Source organism: Erinaceus europaeus, chromosome 4 (genome assembly GCF_950295315.1).
Source record: "Erinaceus europaeus chromosome 4, mEriEur2.1, whole genome shotgun sequence".
Lineage (NCBI taxonomy): Eukaryota > Metazoa > Chordata > Mammalia > Eulipotyphla > Erinaceidae > Erinaceus > Erinaceus europaeus.
Genome location: NC_080165.1, coordinates 6,980,805 through 6,994,318, shown reverse-complemented (window position 1 = coordinate 6,994,318; position 13,514 = coordinate 6,980,805). Strand labels below are relative to the sequence as shown.

The 13,514-nt window shown below is 39.9% G+C and overlaps 1 pseudogene; it reads left to right on the top strand.

The window, feature by feature from the left end:
- The first annotated feature begins 10,901 nt into the window (after positions 1 to 10,901).
- LOC103108876 (actin-related protein 2/3 complex subunit 5-like) lies at positions 10,902 to 12,716 on the top strand (annotated as a pseudogene).
- Positions 12,717 to 13,514: the final 798 nt, after the last annotated feature.

The window sequence follows — 13,514 nt, the reverse complement described above, 5'->3', positions numbered from 1 at the left end:
TTTTTTTCCTGGGAATGTCTTGCCTGAGTGCATCTCTGACCCAGTGGTTCGTAAGCAGCATGTTGTTGAGTTTCCAACTTTTGTTACTTTTAGTAATTTTCTGTTGTTGAATGCTGGCTTTACTCCACTGTGGTCTGAGAAGATACTTGGGATGATTTCAATGCTCTTAAATTTGTTTATACTGTATTTGTGGCCTAACATGTGGTCTATCCTTGAGGATGTGCTGTGTGGATTTGAAAAGAATGTGTATTCCAGTTTTTTGGAGTGAAGAACTCTGAAAATGTTCAGGAGGTCTAGTCTGTCCATATCTTCATTTAATTTTCTTGTTTCTTTGTTGATTTTTTGCCAGGCTAGCTTGAGGGTGTTTTTTCCTGGGCATGTGCTCCTCTGGGTTGGAGAGAACTTGACCAGAGCCAACCTGGGCTGCTGCTTACTCAACAACATGGGAGAGGAAATGCAAAGTCATGCCTTTATTCATCAGAGACAAGCCTTTATATATACCTTTAACTGAAAGTGTTAAGTGGGAAAAGGAAATGGCTAGGAGAGGGGATGGAGAAAAGAGCGCAAAGGTCGAAAGCTTCCATAGCAGCTGTTGCGAAGGTTTTAACCAGTGGGATTAGCCAATACCCTGCAAGCAGGGCGGGTCTCAGACAAAACAATGATTATGTAAATAGGCCACAGCATCAAGCAATGCAGCATGGAGCAGGGGGGAGCTGGCGTAATGCCCAACATCTCCCCCTTTCTTTTTATCTAATGGCCATAGTATCAGGAATGCAGGGTGCTTTTTGAGGCAGGGAGTCTGATAGGACAAGGCACACCTTTGGGGTTACTACTGTCCCTCCTGGCTCAACCTCTCAGTAGAGAGAGAGAGACTAACAGGATAGATGCACCCCTCAGGTTCAAGCCCTGCCAAGCTCAAGCACATCCTCACAATTTCCCGACATCTCCCTCTTTCTAAATGGCCATATATAAATGGGTCAATGTCGGTAAAAGACTCCATTTCTGTCAGAGGAATAGCAGTGTAGGAGTGAACAGAAACCTATTTCATGCAGGTGTTTTTAAAAGAACTGGCACAAGACAGGGAGGGACACGTAGGAGAGCAGCAAGAGCCAGTGTGATGTCAAGGGGAGGCCTGGTGGGCAAAAAAGGGCATTTCTTGCCTCAAAGGGTGTTTCCTGCCTCTGGGGGCAGGGCCTATCAAGCGAAAAGGGAGGTGTTTCCTGTCTCTGAGGACAGAGCCTGCAGGTGGGGGAGCCATGGCATGCCAAGCGAGAAGGGGATATTTGGTGCTGTATAATCCCAAGACAGCTGGATGCAAAGTCCATGGACTGCTCTGGGTCAGTCTTTGAGAAACCCAGCAGCATAAAGGGAAGCTGCTGTAAAGTTGTGTAAAGTGTCTAAAAGGTATACCAGTAAGTCAAATAGAAGCATTCAATGGGGAAGGTCAGCTACCTGAATGAACCACCAAAATGTGACAGGTGAAGCAGAAGCAAGAAGGGAAGACAGCAATGGGCGAAAGAAAGACAGTAAGAAAGTTCTGTCCTTGGAGTCTGTGAATCAGGTTCTTTAGATCATGTCTGGTCACTTCATTGGTTTCGGGGAGGGGGGCTATAGTTGTGAGTGATGTCAGAGGACAGGGGTCCAAATGGATTTCTGGGGATTCTGTATGAGCAGATGCTTCTTCATGTGAAGGCTAGACATAGCTGTAATCACTTACTTGTGAAGAAAAAACTTGTAACAAATTAGAAGTTTACTCTAATTGATAACTTGATGATTATAATTGGTTTAAGTGCCTTTATAATTTTGGAAGTCCTTTCTATTATGATTTTAAGGTTGCTTGAACAGTTTAAGCTCAATAAAATGTGGAAAGGTAAACAGAAGAACCATTGTTAGAGGCCCCAAGCATGAGAATCATTAGCATAACCATCATGTGATCTATCACTCACCTCTTTAGTTGAGAAGGTAAATGAGAGCTTTACTTATCAATAGAGTATTTTCTACCTTTTGTTACACCCATTTAAGATGGAAACACATCCTAGGTGTGTGCAGCATCTTCAGACCAGATTTAGTTAAACTTCAAAAAGGGCCTCAAAATCCCAGTTAGGCTGGTTCTCACTATTTCTGCGGGATTTCTGCAGGCACCCTTTCCCAAAAGTGTCTTTCCATAGAAGAAATAATCATGTCAGGAGGTTAGAACTAACCACGTGTCTCCATTCTTGGGGACTGCCAAGGTTCTGGAGAAGGCTCTGCAAGTTAGAGTCGCATTTCTCCATGGGAGACATGGAAGAGGGAGTCCAGGAAGTCCCAGGGGAAATCTCTGCACATCTCCCAAGCTCTACGATCACAGTCATTAGGAACCAAGGTGTGGCCCAGAGCAAAATGTTCCAAAGACAGAGAAACTGTCTCATGAAAAAAGAGTAGAGGGTTTGGGAAACCTCTTCATAAGGAGGAAGGTCGACCATGGCGCAGGGGTCTCAGAAAAATAAGGAGAAAAGTAATCACAGTATCTTCATAAAACACAAGGCTGCAGAGAGCCAAGGCCATATACTTATCTGGGGCGCCTTCGTACATCTGCCGCTTGTGTGTGACGCTGGGGGGTAGGTCCCTGTTCAGGCGCCAGATGATGAGCTAGCGTTGCGAGTGTTTCTTCAAGTGCATGTGCTCTCTGGGTTGGAGAGAACTCGACCAGAGCCAACCTGGGCTGCTGCTTACTCAGCGATAAAGGAGAAGAACCAGGAACTCATGGCAGAGCAGGAACACAATGCCATGCCATTATTGATCAGAGACAATGTCTTTATATATATCTTTAACCGGGAGTGGCAAGTGGGAAAACTAAATGGCTAGTAGAGAGGGTGGAGAAAAGAGCATGAAGATAGAAAGCTTCCATAACAGCTGTTGCAAAGGTTCTAACCAATGGGATTAGCCAATACCCTGCAAACAGGGTGGATCTCAGGCAAAACAAGGATTATGTAAATAGACCACAGCATCAAGCAATGCAGCATGGAGCAGGGGGACTGCCCGGCAATTTTTTTTTTTTGCTTAGTTGATCTAAGTGAGAGGGTGGGGTGTTAAAGTCTCCCACTATTACTGTATTACTATTGATGTATTTTTATAGTTCTCTCAGTAGGTGTTTGATGTATTTAGATGGGCCCTCCTTGGGTGCATAGACATTAATAATTGTTAAATCTTCTTGGTTGACTGATCCTCAAATCATTATGTAATGACCTTGCCCATCTTTCATTACATTATTTAATTTAAAGTCTATTGTGTCAGAGATGAGAATGGCTGTTCCTGCTTTTTGTGTGGTCCACTGGCCTGTATGACAGTTTTCCATCCTTTCACTTTAAGTCTGTGTTTGCCTTGTTAGGTCAAATGGTATTCTTGCAAGTAACATTGGTTGGGTTGTGTTTTCTGATCCATCCTCCCACTCTGTGCCTTTTAATGGGTGAACTTAAGCCATTGATATTTATTGATATTATAGATATAAGGTATTGCAGTGCTATTATTCAACAATTTTTTTATTGCTCTGATATATGGCAAGTATTTTTGTGACATTCTTGTTAACAAGAGTTTTTTTAAAAGAAACTCTTTCAGGACAGTCTTGGTGATGGTTGCCTCCTTTAACTGTTTTCTGTCTGAGAAGGTTTTGATCCCTCCATCTAGTTTGAATGAAAGTCTAGCAGGATATATTATCCTTGGCTGAAACCCTTTTTCATTCAGGGTTTGATAGATATCTTGCCATTCTCTTCTGACTTGTAGAGTTTGAGTGGAGAATTCTGATAATAGTCTTATGGGTTTTCCCCTGTATGTGACTTTTTGTTTTTCTCTTGCAGCTTTTAACATAGTTTCTTTACCCTTACTTCTTTTCATTGTAACTATGATATGTTTTGGTGTCTTAAGGTCTGGGTTGATTCTGTTTGGGACTCTCTGGGCCTCTTAGATCTTAATGTCCTTTCTATTGTTTAGGTATGGGAAGTTTTCTTCTATTATTTCCTCTAGGATGTTTACTTCCCCCTTCCTCTCTTTCTTCCTCTGGTAGACCAAACATAGGAATGTTATCTATCTATGGTTACTTCTGACTGATTTGGAGTTTCTTTTGGGCTCCTTTCCTGATTCATTGTGGTAGCAGTTTTATTTGCTTTTGATTAAACCATTTTTTTATTGATGTGGTTTGTATCTTTCTGTTTTGTTGTTATTCAGTTGTTGTGTTTTGAGTACATGCTACACTATACTAAAGTGTTTTCACAAATGCAGTCACAAACCTCAGAAATTACAACAATAGCAACTGAAGGAAGGATTGATGCAGTTTAACCAATACCAGTTACCCAAACAACATCCCCTCCAAAAAAAGGGAAAAAGGCAAAGTAATAATGGGAAATTATGCAAGTATACTGTCCACTATAAATTCTAAGAATAGCAATAGGAGAAAGGAAAGTGGAACAGAGAGATACACACACATACAGAGTACACTCGAGTCAGATTTTTTCCTCCAAATAATTCACAAATGAGTGTCAGTGAATTCAGAAAGCAAAAGAAAGAAGAAGGAGAAAGAAACATAGCAGTGAAAGGAAAGAAAAAAGTTTTAATTAGCTAGGAGGAGAGAAAAAAGAGGGAGGAGGGAGAGAGAAACAAGTTCCTCCCACAATGGATAGGACCCCCAGTCACCTAACAATGGGAAAAGCAGTAACAGTTAATTTTGGTCAGCCTGAAGAGGGAAAAGGGACACATGTATATAATAAAATTAATAAACAATAAAAGTAATAATATAAAATTCTGCTTATAAGACCTCCCGTTTTGATCATCACATTAGGTTCACTTGTATTACTTACTCTGTGGTCTATTTACATAATCATTGATTTCATCAGTTTAATCCCCACTGGTTCACATGTTTTCCTTCTCCCCACCCCCTATCCTATGTACTTCCTCTTCCTGACACTTCCCTCTCAGGAGATAGATATATATATATATATAGGACAGGATTTTGATTAGAGATAGCTAGCTTGCACTGCATCCCCACTCGTCAATAAAGATTGAATTGTGTTCACAGCTCAGCCATGAGTCCCTGGTCATCTCTCTCCTGCCCTTGAAGCTAGCCCAGCCCGGCAACTAGCACCCCAAACTGGGATCGGCATATGGCATATAACGTGGGGTCCTAACCTGCTCATCCCCCAGATAAGTAAAGCCGTTTGGCTACCTATCCACTATGGGCTGCCTTTCTACTTATGAAGAGGTTTCCCAAAGCCTCTACTCTTTCTTCATGAGACAGTTTCTCTGTCTCTGGAACATTTTGCTCTGGGCCACACTTTGGTTCCCTGACCTGGAACTTTGGTTCCTTATGACAGTGATCATAGAGCTTGGGAGATGCATGGAGATTTCCCCTGGGACTTTCTGGAATCCCTCTCCCATGTTTTCCAAGGAGAAGGACTACATTATTCTCCTCCTCCTTCTCCTTCTCCTCCTCCTTTTTCTTCTCCTTCTCCTTATTCTCCTTCTCCTCCTTCTTTTTGCTTATCTCACTCAATATAATTCCTTTAAATTCTGACCAAGATACTTCAAAGGAGATGACCTAATTTTTAACAGCTACATATAACCTGTATACATTGTGTATATTATATGTACCACAACTTTCTTAGTCACTATTCTGTCATTGATCATCTGGGTTGTTTCCAAGTTTGGGCTATTACAGACAGTGCTGATATGAACATAGGTGTTCATAATTCTCTTCAGGCAGGTGTCTTTGTTTTCCCTGGGTAAACCCCTAAGAGAGGGATGCCCAGGCCACGTGGTAGGTCCATTTCTAGTGTTCTGATGAATCTCCAGACAGTTTCCCACGATGGCTAAACCAATTTACATTCACATCAGCAATGCAAGTCACTTGATACTCAATGTATCATATGTGTGTGTGTGTGTGTGTGTGTGTGTAGTAAATACTCAATAATACATCTAATTTATCTCCAAAACTAGTGTTCATATTGTGTTCTATATTGCAGCTAATGTCACCATCACGTGCTGTTTTCTTAGTCAGGAGTAGAGCAATGGTATTAAAACTTCTTTATTTCCTTCTTCATCCTGTGATCATATCACCACTCGAATGTCTTGAAAAGCCATTGACTCATCTCCCTTTCTACGATCACCACCCCAGTCCAAAATACTATTGCCTTTTATCCGACTATAACGGGAAAGAACTATCCTATCCTGTCTCAGGGCTGGGGTGACAAACCTAATGGTCTGTTTATGGTGGAGATGGGGCTTAAACCTGAGACTGCAGAGCCTCAGCTGCACCATAAACCAGAGCTGATCAATGTTCTGGTCTCATGCTCTCTGTTTCATTTTTTTTTTTAAAAAAAGTTTCATTCTTTTTTATTTATTGGATAGAGACAGAGAGGAAGAGAGAAAGATAGATACCCACAGACCTTGATTCACCACTCTTGAAGTGTTCCCTCCTGCAGATGGAGATCACAGGTTCAAATCAGGATCGTTGGCATGGTAATGTGCACTTAACCAAGTGCACACCCCCCCTCCCATGGCTTTGAAGATCTAATACTGTCTTTACTGGGCTTAACACCTATTACTCTGGGACCAGGTTGTGGTGCAGCTGGTTAAACACTCACATTACAATGCACAAAAACCCTGGTTCAAGCTCTTGTTTCCATCTGCAGGGGAAAATCTTCACAAGTGAAGAAGTAGGGATTGATTAATAGATACTAATTCTCTCAACAATTTTTAAATGGGGGCCATAAGATTCTGTACAGTTTGTCCCTTATTAGCTCTCTTTATACTTCTTACTTCACTCTCTAAGTTACAGCCATTATAGCCTTATATGAATTTTCTTAATTACCATGTACCCACCCCAAACACACACACCTCTCAGCCCTGTTACACATGATGCTTACTAAAGATTAACCTAACTTTCCCTCTCCCACTTCTCACTCCTACAAGAAGTTAGAATCTTTTTACATGACTGAAATGTCATTGCAAAAGCAAGAGATAAGAATAGAAGGGGGAATCACAAAGTAGAACTTGGATGGAATTTGGTGTATTGCACCAAAATAAAGGTCTCATGGGGCTTTCAGGTCCTGGTGTTTAATTGTGGAGAAGAACCTAAACTGGGGGTGAGTGTTTTGCAGAAAACAGAAACTTTACACTCATACCAACAACTATATCTACTGTATATCATTAATCCTCCCAATAAAATAAATAAAAATAAAATTTCAAAAGTAGGAAATATTCTGTAGGTTTATAAGAATTACTAGTTGTATTCAAAAGCCTCTAGAGGTGTTGATGAGAAATTTTTCCTCAAAAAAGAGACTCATTATTAATGTAAGTGCTTTTGGTTTTCTTGTTTATTTTTGCAATTACAAAGAAGGATCCTAAAGTAAATGTATGTTGATGTCACTTTGAGAGGACAGTGAAGCAGAGTGTGGGTATTTCAGATGGTTTTCTAATGTGGTACTGATAAAGTCTCAACTTCTATAACTGTGTCCTAACCACCCTTGGATGCAATTTGACTTGACTCCACTAGCATGGCAGGTGACTATCATCTGTATACTACAGTTTCAAGGTTATGTCCATTCTGGAAAAGTAGATTTTTATTTTGTAAAACGTGTCCTAGATTAATATGATAATCTCTTATTTCATACGTATATGTCAAATGTCTAAGATAGATTTGGCCACAGTAGTGTAATCTTAGGCCACATTGAATTCTTGTGAGAACGGGGCAGTGTAATAATCTATTTCAAAGAACTTGCAAGAAAAAGTCATCTTTTTAATCTTGAAGAGAAAATTTGAAAGCCTCGCTATGACAAATCCCTGTTCCCAGCCACCCACATGCATCAATTCAGCTTTTGCACACACAACTCTAGGAGTGTTCAGTATGCTCTGCAGCCCGTGAATATGCCCATTATGAGCCATTTACAGAAATTTCTCTTTCACTTCATACACATCCCTGTGAATAGGCTCATCTTAACAGTAGGGAAAAAATACTTCAGGACCATTCAGAGTTCTGCAAAATGTCTATTTGGGATGCAAAAATTCGCAGGATTGCGACAAAACCAGTGGTTCAACTTATGTAACACAAGACTAATGGAGCTGAAAGAGCACTTTCAACAGACAGCTGTGATAATTTCCACTTACAAAAAGCTTTCTGGCTTTTTATATCAGCACATTCCCTACCTCTATTTCCGCTCTCATTTCCAGATGTGGGCATACATTTCCATCTTTGGCATTCTTGCTCTGCACAATTTTCTACGTTCTGTGACTTCTTTTCTTATCTTCACCATCAACTCTTTCCTTACTTATGTTACTATTTTTTTTTGCCATAAACCTTGATATATAGATATAGAAACTCTTTATTGTGGGATTAATGGTTTATAGTCAACAGTAAAATACAATAGTTTGTACATGCATAACATTTCTCAGTTTTCCACATAAATGGTTCAACCCCCACTAGGTCCTTTTCTGCCATCATGTTCCAGGACCTGAAAACTCTCCCCAAAAACTTTTTCCTTATAGACTAAAGTCTATTTTTTCCTTATTGACGTAGAGTCAATTTATATCTGCTTGTCTGAAATGTAGTCCCCAGGAGGCATAGCAAAGATAACAACTAGAAAACAACAGCTGGTGTGAGCTCCAAACAGAAGCAGATTACAACCTGGGATTCTCTGGATAGGGTCGGATACTGGGCCATCTGTAGGAGGGTGAACAAAGGTTGGTCAGGGTGACACTGAAAAAGAGCCTATAACCCACTCATGGGCTAGAAAACAGAAGCCAAAATGATAAAGAAAGGAAAATCTTTTTGGCTTGATTATTTCTGATTTCACCCCTCCCCCCACCCCAGAAACAACCCCCAGGGGCTGGGAAGCCACTTCAAGAAGGCTTCCTGCTGAGCAATTTTCTTGACCAAGATTCCTGGCTCACTAGGAGAGTCATTCCAAGCCTTTTTCTTTTTGTTTTCCTCTTTTTTTTTTTTCTAGGTGGCTGGAGCTCATCTGAGTGACAAAATAGCTGACCAATCAGAACCTCAGTCCTGTCTTGGAAAGTCTACCTGGAGGATTTTTTTATTTTTTATTTTTGATACTTCTTATAATTGTCTGACTTTGCTTAGGCTACCTGCAGCCAATCTGGAGCAATCTAAGCAGCAGATTGACAGGGTTTTTTACTCTATTTTATATTGTTATTATTATTATCAATATTATTACTATATAAATGTGTCCCTTTTCCCACCTCCTTTTTTGTTTGTTAGCTTGCTTGCTTCACCTTAATTCCTGGGCTGCAAGGAATTTGGTTGTGATTTATCTCCCCCACAGGCCTTGAGAACTTTTTAACCCTACATGTTGATTTTTCACTTAATCACTCACTTGTGATTGAGAAGACAGAGACAGGAAAAGAAAGAGAATAGGAGAGGAGAGGGAAAGAGAGGAGTGGAGAGAAAGAGAGAGAGAAAATAATGATTCAGAAAGTAACATGTTTCGGTCACACAACAGGAAGCAACAGATTGGGCTTGGGCCTCAACTTCTCTCTCCTATTATACCAGTAGCTAAATCTAGATTCTGCCAAGCATTGAGTGGAGAATGGTCTCAGGGAGGTGAGCTCTGATGAGGAACCAGAGTGTTACCCTTGGTCTTCTTCAGCTCCAGGTAATGTACTTGGATGCTTTGCTTCCAGTTTGGAGCCAGTTATGACTTTTGAGAGAGGATAATTCCTCACTCACCCCTTTTCCATCCACTGGACATACTTGTTGTACTCATCTGTGACTTAGAGAGTTTCTAGAAAGATCCTGGTTGTATTTTGTTGAGTTTTCAGATGATTCTTCATTATTTTCTTCTAGTTTTTCAGGAGCACAATCTGAAATGGCTCTAACTCCATAGCCACATCTACATCCCTTCAACTTTTGAGGAAGGTTGAACAGAGGAAAGCCAGAGAAGAATGAAGAACAGATCTGAAAACAAATGGTCAAAGATAGATCCTTGCAGCCATATTTTTGCCCTGTTACCATGTTTCACTATCAGTAATATCAGCCATACTCTGTCTATGGTTATAATTTTCTGTAAATGTTGTACTTCTACTTCCTCAAAATGGATGACATACCTTTCTCAGTCTTTATTTTGTCTTAATAACTTACAATAGAAAGTTCACCCAACATGCAGTCACCCTTGTGTATTTTGAATATATTCTCATTGATGTAGTAATTTGTGAACTAAATTGTGAAGTTAAGGACCAAAAACTTCTTTACATTAATATGAAGGAAGAACAGACGGAAGGACAGCATCTATCACTCCTGCAGTCTCCATAACTAGGGCCAAGACTACAGCTGGTTATTTTAACAGAGAAGCTTCAATGGGTAGAATCCAACCATTAGAAATGACTAATTCAATAGTTTCTAGCCTATTAATTGAATTAATTGTGTAACTATTAAAGCAATCAGTTTTAGAACATGCCTAGAAAAGTTATATCCATTAATGATCACTTCCCGTTTTGTCCCTTCTCTTGTCAAGAACCTCTCCCCATTTCTTTGAAGGTCAAATCAAGGTCTAACCTCTCCAACATTCAGCAAGTATTCCAAACTCTGAAATCAGAAACATTTATTGTCTGAATTACTCACTTAGATTCCCCATAGGACTCTTCATCTTTTTGCGTATGTGCTCTTTCTTTCCAATTAGATTATAAGTCTCTTAAGAACAAGACTATTGTCTTGATTGAAGAGATGGAAAACATATTAGAAATATGGCTGCCTCACTGATAATAATCCTTTTATTTTTAGTTTGATAATATTACTCAGAACTTTTCCTCTAAAAGAGATTTTTCTCCTTAATAATTTCCCCCTCAGAAAATAATTCAAATAGAATGGAACATATTGAATCAACAAATTTAAGGAGTTCATTAAAATTGAAAATGTAGGGGTGCTGCTGTGGGGTCCTGAGGACTGAGCCTACTCACTCACCTAGGGGCCGGGATGCCAAAGAACACGGTGTCGTCCGCCCGCTTCCGGAAGGTGGACGTGGATGAGTACCACGAGAACAAGTTTGTGGATGAGGAGGACGGTGGCGATGCACAGGCGGGACCCGACGAGGGCGAGGTGGACTCTTGTCTGCTACAAGGAAACATGACAGCTGCTCTCCAAGCTGCTCTGAACCCCCCCCCGCCCCCCCATCAATACCAAGAGTCAAGCAGTGAAGGATCGAGCAGGCAACATTGTCCTGAAAGTGCTCATCTCCTTTAAAGCTAATGATATTCAAAAGGCAGTTCAATCTCTGGACAAAAACGGTGTCGATCTCCTAATGAAGTATATTTACAAAGGTTTTGAGAGCCCCTCTGACAGCAGCAGTGCTGTGTTACTGCAGTGGCGTGAAAAGGCACTTGCTGCAGGAGGAGCTGGGACATTGTTCGAGTTCTGACTGCAAGGAAAACTGTAAACCAGCAGGAACTGGATATCTGCTGTGGGGGTGGGAGTCGCTGGTACAAAGACCAAAACAACCAAATGCCACGGCTGCCCTTTGGGTAGCATCTGTGTCTCTCAGCTTTGCCTTCTTGCTTCCTTTTTCTAACTGTAAAGAAAATGACATATCAATTTTCATTTGATGATAACTGGAATAATATGAGGAAATGTTGTTTCAACAGGAGTGCTTCGGGCTCTCAGTCCTGTTTCAGTGGTGTGTATACCAGTCTGTATATAGTATTATGATTTACATTCAAGTATAATTGTGCAGTTTTTAACCCCTATTGGCTGGTGTTTGAGGGGTTTGGCTTTTGTTTTTCTTTGGTTTTGGTTAATAATGAGAAATTTGATCAGAATTTGAGGCTGGTTTTCTACCTAATTACTAGCCAGGAAATGATCTTTCTAAAAGATGTGTTTGGGAGACTGGCAGCTATTAACAAAGCAAAACTGGACCATACTGCCCTTATTTAAGCAAAAGGTGTTTCTGGAACAAGTGGTGTGGGAAAGCACTGCCAAGCTCAGCCGTTTCTGCTGCCTACAGACTGTGTGAGTTTTAAGTATTTTTCTTCCTCTCATCAATCAATAATTGTGACCTCTCAACTTCCTGTGGTTACCCAGGGTCCAGAGCAAGGAATCTTGCTCGAAACATATGTATCTCTAAAATATCAGAGCCTGTTTGGAGGAACACAGAACTTTTATTCCAGTAACATGACCCTATTTGGGGAAACTCCTCCAAACCAGAAAGGGCATGGAATCTAAGACTTGGTTCAAACTCTGGGCAGCCTCTGAATGAAATCCTACTCACTTTAGAAATAGAGTGACTGCCTTAGACATTCTGAGGCATGTATCTGAGCATTCAACATGCCCTGGGAAGGTCTTCAGTATTCTTTGGGGTAATCATAATCCCAGAAGATTGTTTCTGATCCAGACATACACATTCTCAATTTTAGCTCAGTGTTTTTTTAAAAAGAAAATGCCACACAGCCAAAAGTGTTTACTTTCTTGGACAGACCAAATCGGTTCTTAAAAAAAAAATGACGGTGCTTATTAAAAGGTATTCTTCACTGGTGGCTCCAAAACTAACCACCTGAATGCTTAACACTAAGAGAGAAATCAGCCTGTGTTTCATATTTACACTGGGCACCAGATTCATAATCACTGACATGTGAAAACTAGTGCAGAAATTCTATAAACTCTTTGATGTTTTTGATACCTGCTTTTTTGTTTTATAAAGACCATAAAATTCAGAAAATAAAATGGCAGTGTTGAATAAAAAAAGAAATTTGAAAATGTAAGGGAAAACACAGGAGAAATCATTTGTTATTCTCGTCTGTTGCCAATATACTCTTAAGATATGCTGGAAATGTTAATTTTTTTACCCCAGAAATATAGTGGTGTCCCTTCAGTGTAATATATAAGATAGAGTGACACTAGTGAATAGAGTAAATAAAATATTTATTTCTGACAATTGATATTAAATTTATAAGTCAAAAATGATGATACTTCTAGCACACTATCCTCAATACTTAAATATATAAGTATTTATATTCACATATACGTGAAAACTACTTTAAGTCTATGTCATGAAATGACACTACTGAATAATGAAGAGTTTTCAAATTGTCCATTTTTGTAATAATTATCAGAACTTTGGATGAATAAATTTTTGTTCTTATTTATCAGTCTATCACTCACTTATTTTACCATTCTGTCCTTTCCTTTTCTATCTTCTATTCTTTTTTTAAATTGTATGTAAATATCTGAATTGATTACCATGCACAAGAACCCAGGTCAAAACTCCTGGTCCCACCGGCAGAAGAGAAAACTTCATGAATGATGAAACAGTGTTTCAGGTGTCTCTCTTTCCTATCCCTCACTATTGCCACCCCCCAAATTTCTGTCTGTCCTAGTAAATAAAAGAAAAAAGAAGGAAATGGCCACTGGGTCCAGAGGATTTGTTATGCAGGCACTGAGTCTCAGCAATAACCCTGGTAGCCACAAAGAGACAGAGAGAGAGAGAAATTTAAAAACTGAAAAGAAAAAAAATCTGTTCTTTATAGTAATGTGGGAAGACAAAAAT